Below are 20,417 nucleotides of genomic sequence, written 5' to 3' on the forward strand. Positions count from 1 at the left end.
TGGTTTATTGTTGGTTTTAGTAGTTTACATTCGCTTAAAATTATTTCACACTCTACAATTCATTTAAAAAGATATATGGCGACTAACAACCATTACTTTCTTGTTCATTGTGGAAATCTTAATGTAAAACAGGTCGTTAGTTCACGTATTAACTGGTATTTGAGTTTTAGATCACTGATTCATCACTTTGGGTAAATTAACTTGTTCTTAGCTAAGCAGGTAGATAAGTGAAGTAAGTGGGGGCTGTTAAATAATATGTCATCACGGGTTTCCATCTGTCTGTCACAAAAAAGTAAGGAAGAGAACATGTCTCGGTGTTCTCAGACCGGTGTTGTGGCTCAGCTGCCAGTAAGGGAGTGCTGCAAGACAGTAAGGAACAAAACATCCCTCGGTGTTCTCAGACCGGTTTTGTGGCTAAGCTACCAGTGGGGGAGTGTTGCAGGACAGTAAGGAACAGAACATGCCACGGTGCTCTCAGACCGGTGTTCTGGCTCAGCTACCGGTAGGGAAGTGTTGCAGGACAGTAAGTAACAGAACATGCCTCGGTGTTCTCAGACCGGTGTTGTGGGTCAGCTACCAGTAAGGGAGTGTTGCAGGACAGTCATGGTGTGGAGACAGTGAGTTATTCCTTAGTGTGTATGTGTGCGTGTCTCAGGCAACCTTTTTCCTAAAGTGAAATAATGCATATGATTCTCAAATGTGTACAATTTTGCACTTTACTGTACAAGGATGCACTTTGAATATTGGGAGGGAGAGGCCACTGATACCCCACAAGCTTGCATACGAGTGTGTGGGGAGTTAGTGCAGTTAGCACGTCCATCAGCAAATGTTTTTAAACGACTCAGGAATAGAGATTGATAGCAGATTAGCTCATTTATTTACGCAATACATATTCATATCATTCAGTGTTCTGGGAATCGTGGTTCAGTGTCCTCCTCCTCCTCCTCCGAAATAGTCTTTAACTAAGCGAAAGACTATTACTATTACTGAACTGTTCCTAAGTAGACGAAAAAGAACAAGATGACCTGGCATCAAAACGCGAACAAACTCGATAATGAGTAGAGATTTTTAGGCAGTGAAAGTGTTATCATCATTACAAGTGGGTAAATATCACATTGCCTGAAGTTATTGCGGTCTGGGAAGAAACGCACTGAATGATTATTTCAAGAAGTGCTTATTGACCTTAGTAGTGAAATTCTTAACTGGGTTTAAAAGTTGTTTGAAGCAAAGCCTATGTTCAGTATTAATGAGCGGGGCAACGTCATTAATAATGGAAGTTGATTCCCGAAGAAGCGAATTAATGTAACTACTGATGTCAAGAGAAATAACTTCTTAATTTTTGTGAAACCTGCTTGTAAACAAATGAAATACAAGCAGTTATTGGCATTAGTATCCTACGTCGTTAATATATTACTGTATCCTTGCGTGTTTTACTGCGAAACAAGTATTAGATTTTATAACCATGTTCATATCCTCATGATGCTTCCTGTCCATTTTCTCTGAAACAATGTATGCAACCTCTGTGTATTGGCAGCTGTCAACAGTGGACACGAAACCTCAGTGGAGTTTAAGAAATACGTCGAATGTGGTAAGATGAAAAGTGCACGGAAAGCAATGGAAAGGTTTACCTAAAGTCTAACAATCTAATAGTCCATGCAAGTTTATAGTTTTTGGTAGTTGAGTCTCTCTCTCTCTCTCTCTCTCTCTCTCTCTCTCTCTCTCTCTCTCTCTCTCTCTCTCTCTCTCTCTCTGTCTCTGTCTCTGTCTCTGTCTCTCTGTCTCTGTCTGTCTCTGTCTCGAGTCTGCCCAGTCATCGTTCCAAACGGACGTGATTTTGAACGCTCTCACAGTGAACTTAACTACTAAACGTGGACTACTACTACCGCTATACGGACAAGCTATTGTGTGAGTGTTAAGTTGTAGTGAACTTATCTACTGAACGTGGACTACTACTAACGTCATGAAGGGTCGGAAAATGGCGCCCTGGACGTAAACAAGCCCTTGAGAGAGCTCTTCCGTTTTGAGGAGGTTTTGGGGCTTTTGCCAGCTGCTGTTCTCCAGCCTTGACAGAGTGACAAAATATGGAGTACTCTGGCCCTGCCTCCATATCCGCCGTTGAAGCCGATCTTGCTCTCAGTGACGATGAAGACATCACAGACCAACACTGGCCCCCAGTGGATTTAAATAAGCAGTGTTCTGGCTCCACCCCCTGGCAGCCTCAAGTTGATGTTTCCCCCTCTGCCACCCAGCCCTCCACTTCCACCAAGCGGCCCATGGATCAGACCTCGAACACGAGCGACTCGTTATCTCCCGCTCCCAAGTCATCACGGCACATCGAGCCTCCACATCCCACGGCTCCTCTCTCTCCCCCTTCCAGCCATGATCCTCACAATTCATCCCGTGCTGGGCTTGTCCCCCCTGCATTTGCTCCAAGGGCTGACTATGTGAAGCTCATCTTCTGTGGCAGCCCGAGTGTGGATACGAAGCTTCGCTGGCTTTCTGACGTCAAGGCGTTCCACCTTGACAGAGTTGGCAGAGGTAAAAATGTCAGCTGTTCCTCGCGCTTTGTCTATATTTCACGAAGGCGTGTTGACACTATTGATAGCGCCGTAAAAGGAGCATTTTTGTCGTTGAAGCTTGAGGTTCAAGACTCAATCGAGAGGCCACGGAAATTCCCGACTTCGTCACTCGCTTCCCTGTCCATGTAGACCCGTCTCGGTCTCAGGAGGAACTGCCAGGCGTATACACTGCTCGTCGTTTCCGCCAATACGGCACGCCCATCAACCGTATTGTTATCACCTGGAGCCTCCCCGACCCACCACCGTCGGAATTCACCTTTAGCTTCCTTCCTTGCCTTCCATCCTGCTTGCTTAGGAAGATGAAGGATGAGCAACCTTGGTGCTACAAATGCTGGGGAACTGGCCATATATCCCGGTATTGTTCCGCCCCCTCTGACAAGTGTGGCTGGTGTGCAGGCACTCACGACTCCCGCACCTGTCCACACCGCACTCCTTTAGCTCCTCAGCCCACCACCGCTAATGGTGCTTCTACGTCAAACCAGCCTTCACCGCCCACTGCAGACACATCAGCGTGGAAATGTCCCCGCTGTCACGAACCAGGAGTTAACGTGTGGCATGGATGTGCGAGACGCACCCTCGCTGCCGTCTCAGTTGTCAACACGCTGCCTCCCGCTCTTCACACCTCCCGTCAAGCACCACCACCACCACCACCACCACCACCACGGCCGCGGGCTGGCGCCACCTCCCATCCTTCACACCTCCCGTCAAGCACCACCACCACCACGGCCGCGGGCCGGCGCCACCTCCCATTCTTCAGCCACTACCACGCCTGAGTCGCCACAAGTTACCGCTCTTCGTGAAACTGTCGCACAGTTGACAGCGCGATGCACGGCCACTGAAGCTCGTTTCGAAGCTATTGATGCCCGTTTTGCTGCCATTGAGGCGGGTACGGCTAGCATTAGGACCGCCGCTGGCCGCACACTCGACACACTTGTCGAGTCCAACCAAGCCCTCGTCGCGACCCTCACTACTTTCTCAGAGAGGCTGGACAACATCGCCGCCAGCTTTAAGAAACTCAGTGTGCGGTTCCCTGAGGACCCACCACGACGCCCGCCGTTGCGCCTCGCAACAGCGCTACTTTGACGTCCCCACCGATCCTCCGTTCACTCAAAGGCAGCCTTCAATAACAGAATGCAGCTTCACATCATCTCTTGGAATGTCTGTGGAATCAAGACCTACCCAAAGCTGACTTCTCTCAGAACATACATAGATCGCCACCACCCACACGCCATACTCATTCAAGAAGCTTTTGTAGGCTGTCATGTTCCTGAAGATGCTCCGCCTCTCCCTGGCTTCGTCTCGTATGTTCATCACGTCAGGAATGGCCTTGTGAGCTACATTCACTCCTCCTGCGCCTGCGCTGCTCTACAGATGACGACATGACGTTCCAGCTTTTTGAGATCACGGTGGGTGATGGGAAGCTGCGGCTCTGCAATGTCTACTCTGCTCCAGAAAGGATCAGTCTCCCTGCTCTCCCCGCAGCTGCGCCTTGCGGCATGATTTACATGGGTGACTTCAATGCCCGGCACCCCGCCTTAGGTGATGTCTCCTCCACCCCAAATCGTAGTGGACTGCCTCTGCTTGAGTACATCCGCCGCCACCGCCTCACTCACTGGCCTACTGGGGGCGCCACACTCACCCGAGGTGGTACGCTCGACCACATCATCACCTCCGGCTTGGTAGCGTCGCACGTCGTGTTTTTCTATCCGCACTCTCTTCTCGGACCACATCGCTCTTGGGCTTCAGTATTCCCTGCCAAGTGGATCTTCTCTTCCTCATACTCGCCTTCGCATCACCATTCCTCTGAAGTACTGCCCCAATTACATCTCCTACATTTCCAGTCTTCTACCGACATATGATTTTGTCACCTGAAAACCTATACTCTTCCCTAGTTGGCTCAACACATGACGTTTACACCCGTTACGTGACGCGTCCACATGTTAAGAGAAATCGTGAGGCTTCTGCCTGGACCCTGGATCAACGTATTCTCCAGGCAGAAAAGAAGGCTGTGGATGAAGGCCTTGCCTTTCAGGGGCAACCAACACCTGGTCGTCCTCTACAGTACCAGGCATCCAGAGATGACCTCGTTGCCCTTCAACAATGTGTGCACACAGAATCCTGGAGAAAATACACCGATGGCATCAACCATCAGACAAACGCCTGCTCCATGTGGCATATGATAAACAAAGTCATAAGAGGAAATCCCCGAGTGCTCTCCACCACAGCCCAGCTCAGTATGCACAAGATTTAATAGATACCTGGTCTGAGCAGGCACAGGCACGCAATCTTCCCGCTCACATTCAAGATGCTCTCTCCACCCACAGGAACGTTCGTACCCTGCGTCTAATGGCTGCACTCCTTCGAGCGGATGAAGATGATGACGTGCTCACCTCCTGCTTCTGCAAAGTGTTAGAGCGTGTACTCCTCACCCGCCTCATGTTTCGTGTACAAGATAAGTTATCTCCCTGTCTGTATGGTTTCCTGCCACAGAGGAGCACGCATCACTGCCTGATGGAGCTGTACGCCCGCCTATCCCCCACCAGTGTAGTAGCCTTTCTTGATCTCGAGAGTGCTTTCGACATTGCTAACAGGGAGGTTATTCTCGACCAGCTGGTTGAGTTTGGAGTGCGGGGAAACCACCTGCGATGGATACGTGGCTGTCTACGTAACAGGAACTCGCGTGTGCTCTTCAAAGGAGCAAGTAGTACGTACAAGGAACTCGAGCTTGGTACTCCACAGGGCAGGGTGTTAAGCCCCTTCCTTTTCAATATCCTGATGCACCGCTTGCTGACACTTCTTCCCGACATTCCCGGTACTACTGTCTGTCCTCTGTTACGCTGATGACATCTGTGTGCATTCCAACTCTGCTCCTGACCTTCAGCGCTTCCTCCAGGCTTTCCATGAATCGGCGTCTGCTTGTGGCCTCATCCTTTCCCCTGACAAGAGTCGAATATTTCATCCACGGGGCCTCAGAGTACTTTCTGTGCTCACTGCAGGACACCGTATCATCCCGCCCTGCACACAGTACCTGTACCTGGGAGCGCCGGCGCGCGTCACTCCTGCCATACCCGCTCGGCAGCGCATCCATCCCATCATACAGGACCTCCTGCACCGACTAGAACAACGTTTTATCCCCATCAAGTGGCTAACTAATAATGCTTCCGGAATCTCCATCCCCTTGGCAAGAACCATTTACCTTACCTTTATACGATCGGTCATAGACTATCTCTCCCCAACCCTCGGTCAGCTCTCCAAGACTTCCCTAGAACCTTTACAAAAATTCCAGAATACCGTGATACGGTACATCCTTGGGTGTCCCACCTCCACCAGGGTAGTAAATATGCTCACCGAGCTTGATCTTCCACCGGTTAAAGAGAGAATAAACGCCAATGTCTCCTCCTTCAGTGTTAAGTGCCTCCACTTTCCCCATCTTACTCCGCGCTATTCTCACGTCCTGAGAGCACCACTTGACCCCGCTGCGCCCCGCCCTCCACTTCGTCCCGGCATCCGCACCCTCGTCAACACAGTGTGCTCCACCCTGCAGCGCCTTGACCTGCGTGTTCCCGTGGTTGAGGTCTATCATGGTCCACCTCCCTGGAGGATTCCCACGCCACAAGTCCCCTTTACACCCACTTCCAAGGCGGACCCACCACCACTGCAGAAACAACTGGCACTGGAGCACATTAGTGCAGTGTGCTCCTCTGTCCCTGCCGCGCACCGTCTCTACGTGGACGGTTCCGTGCAGCCAGATGGCGGTGCAGGGTGCGCTATGTACTCGCCTGACGTAGAGCCACCGGAGGGAGGCTGGGTTGGCCGCAGGCTGCCTAACTCGTCCAGCTCCACCTACTGCGAGTTACGGGGACTCCTGCTGGCCGTTACTTTCCTCTGTGAACGCCAACTGCATGGCGTGATCTTGTGTGACTCTCAGTCAGCCCTTCAAGCCCTCTCTGCTCCACAACCCACTCATCGCTGCCAAGTTCAACAAATCTTGCATCAGTTAGTTTCAGCTCGGGACAGTTCCCTCAACGTTCACTTCGCATGGATTCCCTCCCACGTTGGCAATGCAGCCAACGACCAGGTGGATCTCCTAACAAAGGACGCATGTCGGCTCCCTCTGCCCGACGGCGCCACACCCTCCCCCCGCTACTACCAAAGGATTATACACGCAGCAGCTCTTCACTCCACACACCACCGCACGGAGACTGAGAGGCCTCACAGTGTATCTATCCAGCACTAGGATCACTTTCGACTCTCCCCACCAAAGTATCGCCGACATGGTCTGATGGTTCGTAGGCATAACATTGTGACTGCTCGACTTCCACTTGGATACCGACCAGTGTGGCAAGTGTCTGCGGCTGGGGACATTCCTCACTTTTCCAGCTGCAAGCTCTGCGACGCGCCCAGCGCCACTAGTCTGCACCACTACTGCCTCGAGTGTTGTGGAGATCAGAAGTGGAAATGTTTACAATACGAGCCAGTGACACAAGACTTATAGCGTGACTCAATAGGACTGTGTTCAGGAACGCTTTGTTCTCTCACCACGATTATTTTCAAAGCCTACAAATCTGAGCAGCCAGGATCTCCAGACTGTTCCTTCTTTTTTAACGACCACACCACGTTGTATACACGCTTCTCGTCCGATCAGCGAAGTTAAGGAACGTTGGGTCCAGTTAGTACTTGGATGGGTGACCGCCTGGGAACACCAGATGTTGTTGGCATTCCAACATTTATCTCCCGTAGTCAGGATGGCCGAGCGGTCCAAGGCGCTGCGTTCAGGTCGCAGTCCGGTCCGGGCGTAGGTTCGAATCCCACTCCTGACAATACCTTTTTAAATCTGAAATCGCCTTGTGTCAAGGCGGCGTGCTAAGATGGGTAGAAAAGTGGCGAGACAACCGTAAACAATGAGTAGTAATAAATGGAAAAGCATCCAACTGGACTGACGTAACCAGCGGGGTGCCATAAGCATCAGTTTCACAGTAGGTACACATTAAACAACCAAACTCTGGTAAGTACAGGGTACGAGAAAGATTTAGTACAGGGTACGAGAAAGATTTAGGAGTCATAGTTAGCTCTGAACTCCGTCTAGGAAAACAATGCATAGAAGCCAGAAACAGGACGAATAGGGTACTAGGGTTCACTTTTAAGAGTGTTAAAAGTAGAAGGCCGGAAGTAATATTAAAATTATACTTGGCGCTGGTCAGACCTCATCTAGACTACGCCGTGCAGTTCTGGTCCCCACATTACAGGAAAGATATAGGTCTATTAGAATCAGTACAGAGGAAGATGACTAAAAGAATACAGGGGATGAGGAGTATTCCTTACAAGGCGAGATTGAAGCTGTTAAATCTACATTCTTTAGAGAGACATAGGTTAAGAGCAGACCTGATAGAAGTCTTTAAGTGGTATAAGGGTTATAACAAAGGGGATGTAAACAAAATTCTTAGGATCAGCAACCAGGGTAGAACAAGAAATAATGTGTTCAAGCTTGAAAAAATTTAGGTTTAGGAAGGAGATAGGAAGAAATTGGCTCTCGAATAGAGTGGTAGATGAGTGGAACAGACTCAGTAATCATGTTGTTAGTGCTAAGACATTAAGGAGCTTTAAGAGAAGATTAGACAGGTTTATGGATGGGGATGATAGGTGGAAATAGGTAGGTATATTTCATACAGGGACTGCCACGTGTAAGCCTGGTCTCTTCTTGCAGCTTCCCTTATTTCTTATGTTTTTACGTTCTTAATGTAGAAATCTTATTATTCTTTCACAAGAACCATAAAGAAAAAAAAAAAAACACTCTAAAAAACACGTATAGCTTCAACTGGAGCTTTTGAAAGTAATGGACGTGCCGCGCAGAAGTGGGTCAGATTATGGTCCTTATTCTGATGAAGGACCACAGACGCCCTGCTCGCCACTCGTCGCCCTGATGGTGATAATGATTAATAATGACACCAAGTCAGTCTCCACCTGTGCCATCCACCCACCTCCCTCCTTCCACGCGAGAGACAGCCACGCAACCTTTCCGCCCTCGCCAGGATTGATTAATGAGCTTGTGACAGGAAGCATCTCAGGGGAAGGAAAGTGTTCCTGTTACTGATGCTGGTGGTGGTGGTGGTGGTGGTGGTGGTGGTGGTGGTAATGGTGATAGTGGTGGTGATGGTGGTGGTGATGGTGCTAGTGATAATGCTTATTGGTGATGTGTGTGTATTACTTTCCTTTACAGTTATCTACATCTGCTACTACTACTACTACTACTACTACTACTACTACTACTACTACTACTACTACTACTACTACTACTACTACTTCTACTACTATCATTGATTAATGTTGCACAGTGCTTTCTCTTAACTTTCCTTCTTATTGTTCCTTTATTAATTACGTAAGCGGTTGGCCATTTAACTATATCCTCCTCCTCCTCCTCCTCCTCCTCCTCCTCCTCCTCCTCCTCCTCCTCCTCCTCCTCCTCTTCCTCCTCCTTCTCCTCCTCTTCCTCTTCCTTTTCATATTCCTTACCTTCTCTCTCAGCCACGTTGACATACGTGAAAACCCTTCTACAAATTGCAACACACACACACACACACACACACACACACACACACATACACACACACACATACTATCATTCCCTCCTGCAGTGCTTTTGAAGATTCTCATGCATCCATTTCCCTTTCAACTCTCTCTCTCTCTCTCTCTCTCTCTCTCTCTCTCTCTCTCTCTCTCTCTCTCTCTCTCTCTCTCTCTCTCTCTCTCTCTCTCTCTCTCTCTCTCTCTCTCTCTCTCTCTCTCTCTCTCTCTCTCTTTATGAATATTTCAAGCGTTGTGAGTTACTTGAAATTGCTGGTGAGGGAAGAGGGAAGGGAAGTTCTTTAGTGACAGAGAACAGTGAAGAGTGCTGAGGGCTGCTGAGTGGCGTTGAGTTTCAGCGTTGGTCTTTTGGAGAGTTTGTCGTGTAACAGGAGTGAAAGTTAGCAGAGGAAACATGCATATAAAAAGAAAACTGATCAAGAAAAGTGGAAGCGGCGTTAGTTAAAGACTGGAGCGTTCCTCATCACGTCACGGATTCACTTCAAGCGGAAAAAACCCAAGAAAGGCAATTGATGATGACGAGAACGAGCAGTCAGCCCACGACGCGCAGCTGAAACTCGATAATGGTCAATATCTGCCGTGAAATTAACTCATTTTGTGCCGCTGCCTCCGCCCTTGACAACACCACGGCTCAGCATCCAGGAAACCTCCCCTACATTACCAATAAAAGACGCTAGGAAGGAAATGTATGCTTGAAGATTGATGTGGCAGGCAACGTTCGTATAATAGAAAACACACACACACACACACACACACACACACACACACACACACACACACACACACACAGTAGGCACAGTGTGTGTCGCAGGTGCCTGCATCAAGCCCATTCGTCTGAGAGTTCCGCTTTGTCAGAGAGTATGCGATAGTCGTTCTTCATGCAACTTAGGAAATTCAGTTAGTGTGGTCTTGGTGCATTAGTGGTTATGGCACTCGAGAATGTGTCTGGCGAGACGAAGATGTGGCGTTTGGTGTTATAAGTGTGTGTGTGTGTGTGTGTGTGTTTTCATTAGTGTTTTTCATGGAAGCGTCTTTAATCCACGTGTGGTGTGTGTAAGATACAAAAGACATTCACGTAGCCAGTGGTTGCATTGGTGAAGCAGAAGGGCGCAGCTGTCAGACGTCATCACCTACATGGAAATGTTGACCAGTGTTTAGAATTACTGCCTCAAGTGACTGCTCTTGTGTCATAGGAAAGGAATTACATCAAGCATCACGAGCAACAGTAACGTTTTCATTACTGCGTGACGCACACTCGTGAAAGACAAACACCCAAACAAGTAGCTGTAATTCCTCACAGACGCCCTGCCCGCCACTCGCCTCCCTGATGGTGATAGTGACGAATAATGTCACCAAGTCAATCTCCACCTGTGCCATCCACCTGCCTCCCTCCATCCACGTGAGACAGCCACGCAATCTTCCATCCGCGACAGGATTGATTAATGAGCTTGTGATAGGAAGCATCTCAGGGGAAGGAAAGACGCGACCTCATATTCCCTGGCGGTTCTCATTCACTCTCCCCTTTCATGAGCCTGTGATGTGTGGTGGTGGTGGTGGTGGTGGTAATATTTGTTTGAAGTAATATTTGTTGTTAATATTTGTTTAGTAATGGTACTAACAAGAACATTAACTACTACTACTACTATGCTACTACTACGCTACTACTACTACTACTACTACTACTACTACTACTACTACTACTACTACTACTACTACTACTGTTACTACTACTACTACTACTACTACTACCACTAAAACCATCACCACTACTACTACTACTACTACTACTACTACTACTACTACTACCACTACCACTACTACTACTACTACTACCACTACTACTACTACTACTACTACTACTACTAATAATAATAATAATAATGATAATAATAATACTGCAGGTATAAGTCATACATGAAGATAATAGAGGGAGGAAGTTAAATAAGCCTTGGAGAGATGCCGGCTCAATAACGCTGATCAAGAAGGTACATAACTGGCAGGTTTTCTGATGAAGCGGATCATTAGATAAAAAAAAGTTTTCATCACGTCACTGAACACCACCCACAACACAAGCCTCAAAAACTCGCAGTCTCACCTCAGTGCCTCAAGGTAGGAGTTAAGTTATAGAGGGGCATTAACAGTTGTAATCTGTGAGTCTCGTGTTGATTATAGGGGGATCGGGAGCCTTGTTGTTAGCTCTGGAAGGAAAGGAACTGTCCGTTAACACAGTCACTTCACGCCTATTATCTTATCTACAAAACTCACTGGTGTGTGCATGGGGCTTAAAGATGTTACACTACTACTACTACTACTACTACTACTACTACTACTACTACTACTACTATTACTACTACATCACTACTGCTACTACCACATGTTAACTATTCACCTGTCTTCTATTCTCACGTGAAATATACCTGATTGACTGATTAACAGACGATTGGGAGAGGTAATAAGGACGATACTAAGAACTGTGTGTGTGTGTGTGTGTGTGTGTGTGTGGTCAAGATCCCCTCATCTTGACCCGTTCTTACGTTCTTGTGACGGAGGGTGAAAATAAGAGACCGCCACGTGTTGACTTTCCAGTTAGCGACCCCTTGCACCTTCCCTTACGTTCCTATTACGGGGATAAAACGCTTCCGAGTCTCACTAACTCCAAGATAAGGGATCTCGGAATTGACAATGGAGAGGACGATTGAAAGGGGACGACGGGTACTGACTCCGCCTCCTCCTCGTCGTCTTAATGAGGCTTATCGATTTACTGAGTGGTGTAGGGGCGGGTCACGGCTGGTCCTGAGGGCCGCAGCTCACTGTTTCATGGTTACCGTATCCCATATTTGCTTTCAACACCATTGTCAGTTTGCTCTCTCTCTCTCTCTCTCTCTCTCTCTCTCTCTCTCTCTCTCTCTCTCTCTCTCTCTCTCTCTCTCTCTCTCTCTCTCTCTCTCTCCGATTAATGGAGGTTAAATGTATAATGTGTTTGGTCATGAGTGTAATATTTATCATGTTTTAAAAGGTTATGTGATGTTAATGCTTTCACGTGTTTGTCAAGAGAATATTAGTAAGTATTTTTCTATCACTTTCTATTTATTTTATATAGTTATTCTGCTTATCTATCTTTTTTTTTTCTGCGTATCTGTTGGTCTATTTATCGAGATCTATCTATCTATCTATATCAGCCTATCTATCTATGTCTACCTATGTCTTTCTATCTATCTGTCTTTCTATTTGTTTATCTATATCATCTCTATGTGTGGCGTGTATCGTTTCCATTGCATGTCGTAACAAAACCTTGGACGTTGTTTCCAATTCAAGGCCAAGTAGCGCACACCATCTTCTGCTAATTACCTGATCAAGTTTTAATGAGTACGTGGAGAAATTTCGTAAAGGTGAATTAATACGAGGATATTCAGGACGTGACGGTGAGGCCCGAATGAGTTTGTTCCTGCCACACGCTCTCAAATGTAAAGGGCTTGTAGTGTGCAATTCAGGAAGCCCTTATCGTCTTAATCCTCTGACACCTGTAGGAGTTGTACATTTATTTTCACTAGAAAGTTTTACTCATCAAAAATTAAGCTACAGATACTAGAAAGCCTTACTAGATATTCAATGGTACCTTTTTCATGTGAGTCTTGTCTTTAAAATCGGTGTCTAAACTTATGCCAGACTGTAATAAGCTGAGAAAAAGTTGTAGCAGTCAGAGTTAAGGCTTCACTTGGCAAGTAACCAGAGTGGACTGTAGGAGAGAACTGTCACTGCTTCAACGGGAAAGTCTAACGTAAACTTGGAGCGTCGGTTTGAAGCTTCGATCTTAACTAATGCGAAACACAGTTGGAAGCATTTTAGCATTTGCAGCAACACAGGGATCACATTTCCAAACATTTCCTGATTCAGACATTTCCTGATTAGTTTCTATGAGGCCCTAGTGGAAGTTATTGAGGTTTTCAAGAGAGTTGTCGTAATTCTAATGATAGTTCAACCAGTATTCTGTACCATCAATAGGAAAAACATCCTTGGGAGCCCAACTGATCATCTGTGCGGCCTTAGAAAACAGCTCGTGTAGAAGCGTAGGCCGTTTCAAATCATGGGTTGGTGACACGAAAGTGAGAGTTGTAGTAAAATTGCACATCTGACAAATAGCCAGATTTTTACCTTTAACAGTAATATTTCTTTATTAATTCACAGCAGCTCGTCGTTGTCTTACACACGTGGTGTGTGGTGTGTGTGTGTGTGTGTGTGTGTGTGTTGACTGGAACCTAGAAGTGGCGTTATCAGGATCTTACAGTTATGGATCTAAAACTCGGGTGCAGTCAGTCATCAGTAACATTCCCGTCCATCAAATTATCCTTTTAATGATTTCTCTTTCCAGGAGTGTAAACTGTATTATAGGAAGCAGGATTACAAAAACATCAAAACACGCTTTGTACTTTCTGAGAAGAAGCAAAAGTATCATTCGTTCATCAATTTATCCTTTTTGTTCTCAGTCTCTCCAGGAGTGTTTGTAAAATATTATGGTAAGGAGAATTGCATCGTACCTTCTAAAAACCTCAAAATATTGCATGAGCGTTTTGCTTCCTGATGTCCTCCTCGTAAATTGTAGTATAAAGGAATGGGGGACAAATCACACACACACACACACACACACACACACACACACACACACACACACACACACACACACACACACACACACACACACACACACACACACACAAACTCGCTCCAAAGACTATCGGTGCACGGCATGATCGACACTTTTGAATTGACCGTAGTATTGTATTCAGATTACGCAGCCAAGATGGAAAGTATCAGTGTATGGGTACTTCTATATAGTGATTCGAAACGTGTGGAATGAGACTGTCGAAATACATCTCTACCTATACATGAAGGCTGGCATCTCAGCACTCCTTTCCCAATACGTATCGTCACTGGTCTCGAAATGTTTATTATAGAGTGTGCACCGATACCTTTGTGAAGCGAGTGTTCCTTCTGAAGCCTTGAAGCATTACATGAATCTTTGGCTTTTGGGAGATGCCTTAATAAACTGTCTTATGTGAAGGACTGAGCGCTTATCATATCATATACTTCCTGTAAACGTGAAAACCTCAAAAGCTAACGTGAATCGCTGTCCGTATATTCTGAAGCCTTGAGATATTACATAAATCACTGACTTCCGGGAGGTGCACTCGTACATTGTCTTGTGTGAAGGAATGAGCGCTTATCCTCACGTGCGCCCTCTGAAAACCTCCAAAGCTACCTTCAAAAGCTGGCTGTGTATTCTGGGGATGAAAACATTGAAGGCGCACTCATACAAGGTGAAGAATTAAGCACACATCCTCACACTCCAAGATGAATGGTTCGCTGTGTACTCTGGGGATGGGTGCAGCTCGCGTCAAGGTGTTCTCTTTCCAGAATAACCTTGAGTCTTCATAATTAATAAGCCCCGGCTGGGAGAGATTCAGCTGCCCCACTGCCCTTTACACTCCCGCCGCCAGCCACTCTGTTGTGAGCACCGTGGACGTGGGCACTGCTGCCAGCGTAGGTGTGGCTGTTGCTTCCTGACTAAACTACAGTGTTTTTTTTCTGAAACACGACATAGTAAACACCTAAGAAAACCTGAACACATCGAAGGCAAACGAAAGAAAATTAAGTTGACGAAAAATTTTGCGGCATGTGGAAGCTTTAAATGCCGTGAATGATCTCTGGCCAGTGCGCATCGCTGTGTTTACATCCCCACGCCACCATGCGATCTCACCTCTTCGTTCCCCTGGTCAACCCCTTCGTACCCAAACCCCACGGAGTGTACGTTGTCCTCCAGGAACCTCAACCGAGAGTCCGTGACATCTCCGCAGGGCGCTCAAGGACTAAGGTAAATACTACTGCTGGCCACACTCACGCGCCGCCAGCACCTCCAGTCCACGAGGGTCACACGGGTTGGTGATTAGGTGATGTTGAGGCTTGTGAAGGTTAATGTTGTAATGAGGGTACTACGTTTTTGTTTTTCGCGCTTAGGTACGCGCACACACCCACAGGAACACAGGATAAGATGGAGAAGCAGTGTACTGGTTTGTAAGTTTGTAAAGACAGGATTTTGTAAGTAATGTCATTTTCTTTGTTGTTGTTGTTGTTGTTGTTGTTGTTATTGCTCTCCTCCCTTCTCCTCCTCCTCCTTCATCACCTCTCCACGTCCACACCTGCACGCCAAGAAGACACTCAAATAAAAATATTGTATAAAAAATGTGTGTGTGTGTGTGTGTGTGTGTGCGCGTGTGTGTGTGCGTGTGTGTGTGTGTGTGTGTGTTTAAGGGCGAGTGAAGGTGATGATTTAAAGTGTTTTTAAAGTTCATGTGCAGACCATTACCACGCAGGAATCGCTCCTGGACAGGGTGTTGTCAGAGTCACTCAGCAGGCGCGGCGTGGTGTGCCGTCATGAGGAAGCCCGCCACTGAATAAAGAACTGGAAGGCACTCAGAACGCATACTTCACCAGCCTCGGAGGGAAACTTCTGCCGGAGGAAAATTTGAGGGAAGCGAACCTCCAATGAGAAGCTCGAGGAGAGAGAGAGAGAGAGAGAGAGAGAGAGAGAGAGAGAGAGAGAGAGAGAGAGAGAGAAAATACTCAACATCCTCGGTCTGTCCTTTACTTATAATCTGAACTGGAAACTTCACATCTCATCTCTATCTAAAACAGCTTCTGTGAAGATAGGTGTTCTGAGACGTCTCCGCCAGTTTTTCTCACCCCCCAGCTGCTAACTCTGTACAAGGGCCTTATCCATCCATGTATGGAGTATGCTTCACATGTCTGGGGGGATTCCACTCATACTGCTTTTCTAGACAGGGTGGAATCAAAAGCTTTTCGTCTCATCAACTCCTCTCTAACTGACTGTCTTCAGCCTCTCTCTCACCGCCGCAATGTTGCATCTCTAGCTGTCTTCTACCGCTATTTTCATGCTAACTGCTCTTCTGATCTTGCTAACTGCATGCCTCCCTTCCTCCTGCGGCCTCGCCGCACAAGACTTTCTTCTTTCTCTCACCCCTATTCTGTCCACCTCTCTAACGCAAGAGTTAACCAGTATCCTCAATCATTCATCCCTTTCTCTGGTAAACTCTGGAACTCCCTCCCTGCTTCTGTATTTCCAGCCTATGACTTGAATTCCTTGAAGAGGGAGGTTTCAAGACACTCATGAATTTTTGACCATTGCTTTGACCCTTTTATGGGACTGGCATTTCAGTGGGCATTTTTTTTTATTGGATTTTGTTGCCCTTGGCCAGTGTCCTTTCTACATAAAAAAAAAAAAAAGTAGTAGTAGTAAAAAAGTAGTGCTGCTGTTTGACGGAAATTCATCTGCTAAACGTACAGACACGTCACCCTACGGAAGTCACGTGACCAGCGTAAATATTTCCGGAATGCCGTTTTCGCCAATTTTATGAATGAAACAAATATTGTATTAAGAATAATGTTATGAAACTTAACAATTCAACCCGTACCGTTGTTTTACTTGCGGACTTAACGCATTATCTGTCACTGTTAGACAACCAGAGGCTGTCAGTGATATTTGCCTGCGGAAACTATCAGAAGAGACCCAGATTTCTTTGGGTTTACGTGGAATTTCTTCAGCGTGAAGCATTTTGAGGTGCCACATCTATTACCAACACGTACTGCATCTTATATCATGTGAGTGTTATTCTGTATTACAGCTAATATATTAACATTATCGTTGTTTCACTCTTCTGACAGTGCAAATACGTATTGTTAAGTTGCCCTTAAGTTTGTTTGTTACTTACTCTCAAGATAAAAAACGAGGTGAGGATGCAAACGTACACTTATGTGAAATTTATTTATCTTGTACGCTATCCAGTAAACGTACTTTGACGTAACTGAAAGAATTTTTACAACAGTTATCATCATGGCTACACGTCATAGTTTCCAAGAAAAGTGGTTGTCAAACGATTTGTTCAAAGCATGGCTGGCGAGAGTTGAAGGAGACAAGAAACGGGCGTACTGTCGAGCGTGTCACAAATATTTGACAGCAGAAATTACTTGCCTCAAGCGTCACTGTAAATCAAGACAGCATACAAACTTAGAAGAAAGGCGGCAGACCATACCAAGAAATAACGGTCAGTCTCCCCAACCAGGCACATCTCAAAATGACCAACAGAACTTCCACATTGAAGATCACGACTATCATGCACCTCCCCTTGTGACAGGTGGTATGACAGGTGGTGTTACTTACGCAACAATACTTTTGGCAGTATTCCGAGCGGAACACAATCTACCGTTCATCATCTGTGATCACCTCATAGATTTAAACGAACGAATGTTCCCAAACTCAAAAATTGCTGCTGAAATGACCATGAAAAGAACGAAGGGCACAAATATTGTAAACAAGTTAGGTAAATTCCCCAATGAATGTTTGGCTGAGAAACTTAGGAAGTGTAAATTCAGTATTATTGTTGATGAAAGCACAGACTGTAGTGAAACAAAATCTTTGGCAATTATGACAAAATATTTTGATGAAGAAGAAAGTGGTATCAAAATTGCTATGTTGAACGTGTAGATGTATATAATGGTGCCAACGGTTCAACTGGTCAGGGTTTGTTTAACATAACAAAACAGTGTCTGCTACTTGATAATATCCCATTAGACAATCTGACTGGTTTCGCATCAGACGGTGCATCAAATGTGATGGGTAACTACAACAGCGTCACCAGCAGACTGAGAGAAGAACGTCCTGGCATTACTGTCTTTAGATGTGTCTTCCACAGCATGCATTTGTGTGCTAGTGAAGCAGCTAAAACCTTGCCTCGTGCATGCGAGGAATTGCCACGAAACTTATATGATTATTTTGCACATAGCGGAAAGAGGAAATCAGAATTTCGGGAATTCGAGGGTTTCTGCAATTTAAATCCGCATAAAATACTACATGGTAGTGCAACAAGGTGGTTATCATTACATGAGGCTGTGGCAAGGGTTTTGGAGCAGTGGAGTGCCCCAAAGGTGTATTTTCAGAGTAAGGTTTATGACTGTAGGTTGCTGGCTGTTGAAAACATTAGGAAGGCACTAGAGGATCAAGCAATAGTCTGCTATCTACATTTCTTGAATTACATTTTGCCACATGTAAATAATTTTAACTTAGTGTTCCAGAATAAAGGCCCAACACTTCATTTGATTCATGACAAATATCTAGCCTGTATCGGTTTTTGGTACATTCCATTTGTCAGGAGCATTTACTTTGTAAAGTTCCCTTATATGATATCAACCCAGCAAACGGCAGCCTACACAAACCTGTTCATCAAATTTACCTTGGGGCAAAATTACACTCGTTGTTTCAGGCACCAGAATATGTGAATAATGTAGATATGATGACTGACATCAGGTTAAGATGTAGGACTTTTCTTATTGTACTATGTCAAGAAATCAAGAAAAGACTTGACTTAAATAATAAGTTATGGATGTTGACACGATATTTGCATCCCAGGAAAGTAATGGATCCCACCGCCAGAGCAAACGTGTCATCCCTCAGCGACTTAATGGATGAACTGCCAAGGATCACCAATATGTATGATAAACAGGCTGTTCATAACGAGTGGAGAAAAGTTCAGTTTTATAAATTCCCAGACCATCTTAAAGATCCAGAGTATGATATTTGCCTACTCTATGTTCATCTTATGACACTTACAGACGCCATGGGAAATTTCCAGTACCGGACCTTTGTTACATTTGCGCTTAATGTCCTGTCGCTTCCAACTTCCAATGCTGATGTTGAACGGCTATTCTCTAAACTGAATATCATAAAGCGAAAACAGAGAAATTGCCCCCACATGAATACTGTTAATCATTAATGGCTTTGAGTGAGATTTCACTTCAGCAAGGTGACTGTAGAACATTTGAACCTAGTTTAGAAATGTTATTGTGTGTCTGCAACTAAGTCTGATCATGCAGTATGTTCATGTTGGCGGGTGATCACTTTTTTTACTGTGCTCATAGTTTTCTACACACTAATCATGCAGTATTGTTCATGTTGGCGGGTGATCACTTTATTTACTGTACTTACAGCTTTCTACACACTATTCATGCTTTTTTCTTTTTTTTCTTTTTTCTGCTAAACTAATGTATTTCGTTTTGTTAATGAATATATATATATATATATATATATATATATATATATATATATATATATATATATATATATATATATATATATATATATATATATATATATATATATATATATATCATGTTTTTTTCCATATTGCAAAATTTCCTTAAAATTTTGTTTTACATATGCCTTTTTTCTCTTAAACCTGCGTATAATTGCTACTTTATTCTACATTTAGACCAGAAGTATTGGAAACACATTGTCGTTGACTTACAAGCTCTCAGCATCACATGGATAGATGGACAGAGACGTTGTATCACACCATTAGTTAAAAGTGCACAAGTGGCACTTCTAAATAAGTGCTCTCTATTAAATATTGACTGCTTTTGGTTTGATAATTATTTGATGAATAGAAGTATGTCAGTTCGTCTAGAAAACAATATATCTAAAAAGAAAACTACTTGCTATGGGGTCCCACAAGGCTCGATCCTGGGACCAATTTTATTTGGCATCTATGTCAATGACTTATATGAGCATGTTGATTGTTTCCTGATACAATATGCTGACGACACACAATTTTTGCATTCGGGAACTATTGAAGATATTAATCAAATTGTGAAATACACTGAGGACACTCATGAGAAATGTCGAGATTATTTTTTGAAAAATGGTTTGATGTTCAACTCCTCTAAAACTCAGTGTATTTTTATAGGAAACAGTCAGCTATTATCTAAAATTCCACCTACCACAACGATCAACTTTAATGGGAACATCATATACCCAAGTAAACACGTAAAAAACTTAGGAGTCTATATTGACCGCTTTATGCTCTTTGATGTCCATACTAATGAGTTAAATAAGAAAGCTATTGGTATTTTAATGTATATCAGCAGAATAGGTGACAGCTTAGATAAACAAACCAGGGTCATTATTGTACAGACACTCGTTCTTAGCTTAATTGAGTATTGCATTAGGATATGGGGAACTGCAAGTGACACTGTAATATCTAATGTGCAGAAAGTGCAAAATTTTGCAGCAAGGGTTGCAGTGGGAGGAGTAAGGAAATATGATAATATATCTCCATTTATCAGGGAACTGAAATGGCTAAAAATAAAGCAGAAACATGTATTTCAAGTAGGTATAACTATTTTTAAAGC

The 20,417-nt window shown here is 44.9% G+C and overlaps 1 protein-coding gene, 1 non-coding gene and 1 pseudogene across 2 annotated transcripts in view; all 3 read left to right on the forward strand.

Moving 5' to 3' along the window:
- Positions 1-20,417, forward strand: part of LOC135106724 (uncharacterized) — a 66,521-nt gene that overhangs the window by 3,254 nt on the left and 42,850 nt on the right. The window lies entirely within an intron of this gene.
- LOC135107153 (5S ribosomal RNA) lies at positions 7,180-7,297 on the forward strand (annotated as a pseudogene).
- Positions 7,319-7,399, forward strand: Trnal-cag (transfer RNA leucine (anticodon CAG)). The gene has a single exon. It is a non-coding gene; the product is annotated as a tRNA-Leu (tRNA).

Source organism: Scylla paramamosain, chromosome 14 (assembly GCF_035594125.1).
Source record: "Scylla paramamosain isolate STU-SP2022 chromosome 14, ASM3559412v1, whole genome shotgun sequence".
Classification (NCBI taxonomy): domain Eukaryota; kingdom Metazoa; phylum Arthropoda; class Malacostraca; order Decapoda; family Portunidae; genus Scylla; species Scylla paramamosain.